This window comes from Hipposideros armiger, unplaced genomic scaffold (assembly GCF_001890085.2).
Source record: "Hipposideros armiger isolate ML-2016 unplaced genomic scaffold, ASM189008v1 scaffold_83, whole genome shotgun sequence".
Classification (NCBI taxonomy): Eukaryota; Metazoa; Chordata; class Mammalia; order Chiroptera; family Hipposideridae; genus Hipposideros; species Hipposideros armiger.
In genome coordinates, this window is record NW_017731433.1 from 859,635 (window position 1) to 866,596 (window position 6,962).

The following is a 6,962-nucleotide window of genomic DNA, read 5'->3' on the forward strand; positions in this document are numbered from 1 at the left end:
CAGGCCCCACCATGTCGATGTAATTCTGGACGTTTACCTTCTTTGGGCTTCACCGTCATATGCAGAGATGATGATTTCTATATGCTCACTTCAAATACTTGTTTTGAAGCTCAAATGAGATTATGTATGTGGAAACATTTGCTAACCAGAAGGGCTATGTGAATATTTGTTGGTTGGTTCATTCATTCATTTTATAATACTTTTATATAACTTAACATGTGTAGGGCATCGCCCTGGTGATACCGATAGTTATCAGTCACGGGTCTTAACAGTAAGGAGCATAAAATCTAAAAAAATGAATCATATAGGTAATAAATGCTCTAGATAAATTACTATGTGGGGTTCAGTTAAGGAAGAGATAGCTTAAATATAGTTGGGGGGCATGGTGGATGGAGCCGAGATGGCTTTGGAAGAGGTGACATTGGAATTGGTGTGATGGCTTAAATTATGTCCCAGAAATTCTGTGCTGAAGTACTAACCCCTGATACCTCAGCTATTAACCTTACTCAAAACAGTGTCATTGCAGAGGTAATTATTTAAATTAAGATAAGGTCATACTGGAGTAGGGTGGATCCCTACTTCAATATGACTTGTCTTTATAAAAAGGGGAAATTTGCACACACACAGACAGAATCCCATGTGAAAACTGGAGTTCTGCTGAGAGAAGCCAAGGAACTACCAGAAGCTCCAAATGAGACCTGGATCAAATTCTTCCTAGTGCCTTGAGAGGGAGCGTGGCTACTGTCACACTGACCTCATACTTCCAGCCTCCGGAACTGTGAGGTAATGCATTTCTGTTGTTGAAGTCATGTGGTTTATCGTACTCTGTTATGGCAGCCTTTGGAAACTAATATTGCTGGTTATATAGATATATAAGAAAGGTAGTTTATGTACAGAAATGTACGTTATTAATATGTTTATTAGTATCATTAAGCTAATATAAAATATAAATATAATTATAATACGACATACTTGTAATATTAAGAACCTAGCAGTGCTTGGTTGGCACATTGTAGGAACCAAATAACTATTTATTGAATGACTGTTTTAATGAATAAAAAGGAGATCACAGAAAAAGGAATGGTTGGCATCAAATATACATTTTTTTATCCGTTTCATACTTCCCCACCCCTGGGCCTGTCCTCTACTTATCTCTCTCGCTGTCTGTCTCTCTCTCTCTCTCTCTCTCTCTCTCTCTCTCTCTTTCTCTCTCTCTCTCTCTTTTTCTCTCTCTCTCTCTCTCACACACACACACACACACACACAGTCAGAAAAATCCACACTCCTGTGAAAAATGCTGCCATTTCACCTTTGTTTACTCTAAGAAATTCTATGTAGGAAAGCAAAGGTATTTTTTTTAAAAGGCAATAACAAGAAATTCAAAACTTGTAAAAATCAAAGTGCTGAGACTAATGCACTTTAGAAGATTGAAAGCTGTGATCCCGAGAGAGAACACGTCATGATAAACATTTCTCACAGGCCAACACAGTGCTCTTGAACACGGCAATCTGATGAAAAGCCCTAAAGACCAAAGGCCTCTAATTCTCCATGGCAGGAGCAGCAATCGTCAAATTAATATCAGAAGTACACTCCTAAATCAAGTTGTTTGCAAGTGTACTCAGAGAGGAGGCATCTTACAAAATGGAGACAGAGCTTTTGCAATCATTGCCTAGACCAAGTGTTGTCAGAGAAGATGGGTCTTAATTTACTCAACATATTTTGGTTTTGTAATATTCAAGATTCGTTCTTGCCAATGACTGAAAAACATATGAGGTTCTTTAAAGGCAAGCTTTTAAAATGTACTCTGGAATGGGGTACGGAGCTATGCAGAGGGGAGGAGGGCTGATTACTGTGTTTGTGTCCACTACAGATGTGTTTGGGAGTGGGGCAGTCAGCGCAGGAAAAAGAGCTCATCCACCTACTGGGAAAATATAGCAGTGATAACGGTCTGGCTCAGAATTTACCAAGTGGATGCTAAATTTAGGGACGTGAGTCAGGTTTTCAACTAAGGGGAAAAGGATACAAATCTATGAGAACAACCAGCTGCATGACCTTGGGGAAAGTTATTCAACATCACTGGTTTCAGAATCTCCATCTGCAAAATTAAAAAAAAAATTAAAAAAAAATTAAATCACATGATCTTTAAAATCCCTTCCAGTACTTAGTTTTAAAAAGAGGGGAGATGAAAGCATAAGAAAGCTGTGGCCTCTGCAGAAAAAGAAAAGATGCTATGTCCCAGTAATATTATTGCATTCATACTTGTAGGACCCAGAGCATAAATGTAGACATTGGAAATATTTTTTTTAATGATGATGAATGAAACCATCATATGGTCAATTACTGGATCTGTCAGTTAAGCATCTGTACACCTGCCACACACTGAGCCCTATACTTCCTGCTTCTCTTGTTGGATTATCAGTGGGGGTTTTGGTACTTAATTATGGCATATGGATTCTCTCAAAAGAACACAATTTAAGTGTCTTTGTTTATTCACGCATTCATTAATTTCCTCACACATTTATTGGTAGGATAGGCCAAGTATAGTGTTAGTCACTCGTGATATAAAGCGACAAGGAAGCACCGGCCCCTGCTCTCCAGAAGCTCACAATCAAGTAGGGTGAGATAAATAAATAAGCAGATGATTACTATACTGTGCTGGATTCAAGGAAGAACATACAGGGGCTCCTAACCCACAGTTGAGCGATCAGGAAAGAAGATGTGATTGAAAAAATTCATAGCTCTGATGACACCCACATGATGAGTAGGTATTCACCAGACAGAGTAGGAAGAAGAGGGTTTAAGCAAAGGAAACAGCATGTCAAAGGTCTGAAGGTGACCGAGTGCCTGGGATAAAGGCAGCTTCGTGTGGGTGGCTCCTGCCGCACAGGGGAGGGCTGTGAAGAAGGGCAGGCTTCCAGCTGGAGGAGTGAGTGGATCTAGGTCATGACAACTGTGCTGAAGAGCCAGGTGTCATGCTGAGGGCGCAGGAGCTACAGAAGTTTTCAAGCAGAGGATGTGGTGTGATGAGACGTGCATTGATGGAAGATCACTGATGCCCAAGGGTTCTCATCTGACAACCTAACTCAGGGAAGCCATTGGCCCTGGGGTCACGTCAGCTGTTCCACCCGGGAGTCACACAGCGCCCCTCCTTCACCCAGGTGCCCATGATGATGCCCACTCTCCAGGGCAGCCTGCATCTCATCACACGAGTCATTCATGTCTTCAGAATCATTTGCGACAGGGAAGTACACGTGCTTGAACTGTTACAGTCCTTGGTCGGATACACCTTTGCCTTAGGTCTAGGATACATAAGCTCTGTCAAGGGCGATTCTGGCCCAACCTTTAACCTTTTTGGTTTCCTACCTCTTCCTCAATAACAAAAACCTTATTTTAGGCAGAATGTCATGTCCAACACCCGGCAAGACCACCTGCTTTTCTCAGATCCCTTACAGGCAGAAATGGCCACAAGACACAGTGACACAATTCTGGACAAGGAAACCATGAGTGCAAGATGGTTGGGGGTCCTGAAAAGGCTTTTGTTTTATATGATAAACTAGGAAAGCTGTTCCCGTTTTTCATCCTGCCCTAAATATGGACATGATGACTGCAGTAGCTGAGGGCAAGACGACAAAAATCTCAGAAAGTCTATGCTTGAGCCACTTAACCAATAGCAGCAACTGCCTTTTCCTAGATTCCTTACATTAAAAAAAGAATCCTATTTATTTGAACATTAGTTTTGTTACCTACAGTCTAATATTTCCTAACAATTAGGAAGATGACAACATTTATCTTGTTGGAAAATACTAACGTATACGAAAAGTTTATGCAATAAGTTCAATTTTAGATTTGTTGGACCCAGGTTTCTAAGAACCAGCTAAGTGGGGTGTCCAACTAAGAACTGGCTGTGTATGTTGCAGTGTTTTCTTCCGTGTTTTGTGGTTGGGAAGGATGGAAGGAAGGAGGGAGATCAAGATGGGGGGGTCAGTGCAGATCAGCATTCTGACCACTATCACAGAAAATCTACGCCTGAAATCATGTCCTATGTTTCTGTGCTTTTTGTATTTTGAACACACAGGAGGCAAAGGAACGTGTAAGGGGTGTAGTTCCTTCATGCTTTTTCTGTTACCTGGGTAGTATCTGTTGTGTATGTTTTTCTCTCTTAAGTAGGAAAGAAAAAATGAAAAACAAACAAACAAACAAAAGTCTGGCTGTCTTTTATTGTTAGAGATAGGTAGAATTTTAGGGTTCATTCTTTTCTAAAGTATTGTATAAGCAGCTTCTATTAGCCAGGGGTGTTCTGTAAAAGATAACTGCAGACCGGCAGAAAGGAGAACAATGCATAATTACTGACCTTTTTCTCTCCCTCTTTCATTTTAGTGTTAAATTAGTAGGAAAAAAAAAAAGGAGGGGATATAATGGGGAAAATGGGGAAATTAAGAGAATATAATATTTTGTATATTGGCATTAGGAAAAAAAAAACAAGTACCTAAATATCACTAGTCCTCAAATAGTGAGCTACTCCAACACTACCATTTGTCAATGCAGGTTAGGCTATTTTGGTTATAAAAAAACAAGATCAGTCAGATAGCCAAACAAAAAGGACTTGTTACGCAGTGTTATTAAAAAGAGGGAGGGAGAGGGAAAGGAAGGGAGACAGAAAGAAATCAGGCACTCCTGGAGAAAAGAAAAATTACGGCACTGCCAAATTTGATGCAGTACTGGAATGTATTAAAAGGTCATTCTGGAACCCAACTAAGATTTGGAATTGGATTATTTTATCTCAATAGCAGTCAATTGGATTTTAACCTAAATGTACCTTGAGAAACTGTCCAGCTGTTTCTTTTCATGTTTCTACACTACATTTCCACTGCAAACTGACAATTTACCCTCTGGTCAATTTTCTCCACCTCACCCTTACTCATGGTTTCTGCTTCCTCCTAATGTCACTCATGTGTGCTCCTTCTGCTTTGTAGCTTCATTGTATTCCGTCAGCTCCCTCTCCTACTGCAACCAACCTTTAGAACTGCCCAATTTAGCATTTGGAGCAAGAATTGGAAGTGGGAGGGCTCATGATGGCTGAGCAGAGCCATGCTATGGATTGGCCGTCTCCAAGGTTGTCTGCCAGCAAGTTTTGCTGTTGGATAAGATTTCACCCCTGTTTCAATCAGTGTAGCTAGGAAGGATCACACAGAAACAGTCAAGATCCCTTCCCTTCAGCAAAGACCATGGATGAGGGGGCTGTTCCCTTCAGAGACGGAGTCTGGAGGAAACCAAGTTAGCTCATCGAGCACTTCTGAGAACCATCAAAAAAGGGGGCAGTGAAGAAATATGTTAGTGCATATACTGCCATGAAGAAAGTAACTTCCTATCTATACTTGCAGAACCAGACATCGTAGGATAATTATAGAATAAATACGTGTGTGAATAGCTGATTTGATTTAGAAAGATGACTGCTATTTCCCTGCAGTGGTATCAAATGGCTGGGTTTATTTTCTCAAAGACCTTAGTAACACATGTTTCAACAAGCTTAGCACTTTTGCTTGGGATATAAACGTCAAACTGCCAAAATCATAAAAAAAAACTCTAAAACAATTTTTGGAAAAAGCTTAATAGAAAAGAAAAATGCATAAACATTATAAAGAAGCCAAACACAAATGCCAATCAAGAAAGTAGGTGAAACAGAACAGTATACAGCCATTTTTCTCCCACAGAAATCTTAACTCACTTGGAATTTAATCTATGTAATTTCTTCTTTTTCAAATTCCATTTAGAATAATGTCCTGTTGATACTTTGCATCTTTTCAGGCAATGTGCCCATGTGAAGAGACATCCTTTCTGAAACACTGTTTGTTCTCTTATTTAGCACCTTTACAAAAAAAAAATGATAACAAGCATCTTAATCATTTCATGCTGAGTGAAGCATTTTAGTACATTTATAAGGTAATGTTATTTAGAATCTTAGGACATTTCCTTCCTTCCTGTAAGTTCTTTTCTTGTAGCTGGAAGGCATAGCATGCAAATTCATTTTTACATTTTTGGATTTTTTTTTCATGGTCTTCATCCCTCCTTTCTTTAGTATTAATTTTAACAAGTGAAGCCACTTACCTTAGGTCTTCCTTAAGCTCTCTGAAGTTTCAATAGTTTTCCTTGGCATTCTCTTCCCTAATTTCTTTACTCTGTTGCTCTGCAAGAAAAAAAGTCTTCATTTAACACCTTTACTCATCTCTTAATCTTCTCTACAGGTTTTTCTACACTTAATATATATTTGATATTATTGAAGCAAAAGAATTCTGAGCAGTCATTCTTTCAATATTTAAGAAGAGCCTACTAAGTGTTAACATTGGGAGGGCTGCTTGACCATATCACCTGCTGGCTTTCCTCTTCCGGTCTCTGAATGTTTGTGTATGTTTTAGGATGAGGGTGGCATTCTGTAGCATTCTACTGTCAATAAAATAATTTAACAAATATAATTTACTAGCCCTGCTTATTTTCCTCCTAAAATGAACTATATTTTATCTTTCTTTGGGGCTACTTGTTGGAAAGCTATAATTGGTTTTCTATGGGGGAAGGGTATCCAAAATACACACTTTGCCAAATTAAAAAATTAAGCTCATTTTACAGAGAAAGACAAATTCCATGATTTCACTTATATGTAGAAACTTAAAAAAAAAATAAATGAACACACAAAACAGAAACAACTCATAGATACAGAGGCCATTTTGATGTTTCCCAGATGGGTGATGGGAGAGGGGTTGGGGAGATGGGTAAAAAAAGTGAAGGGAATAGGAAGTACAAATTCACAGTTACAAAATAGTCACAGGGATGTAAAGTACAGCATAAGGAATATAGGCAATACTATTGTAATAACTATATATGGTGCCAGATGAGTACTCGACTTATTGAGGGGAATCACTTCATAAGTTATATAAATGTCTAATCACTATGCTGTACACCTAAAACTA

General features: G+C 39.0%; 1 long non-coding RNA gene across 1 annotated transcript; it reads right to left on the minus strand.

The window, feature by feature from the left end:
• Positions 1–1,203: 1,203 nt before the first annotated feature.
• LOC109383448 (uncharacterized) lies at positions 1,204–6,663 on the minus strand. The gene is made up of 3 exons (XR_002124180.1): positions 6,106–6,663; positions 5,726–5,866; positions 1,204–2,095 (listed from the first exon to the last, which is right to left on the minus strand). It is a non-coding gene; the product is annotated as an uncharacterized LOC109383448 (long non-coding RNA).
• Between the last annotated feature and the right edge of the window lie 299 nt (positions 6,664–6,962).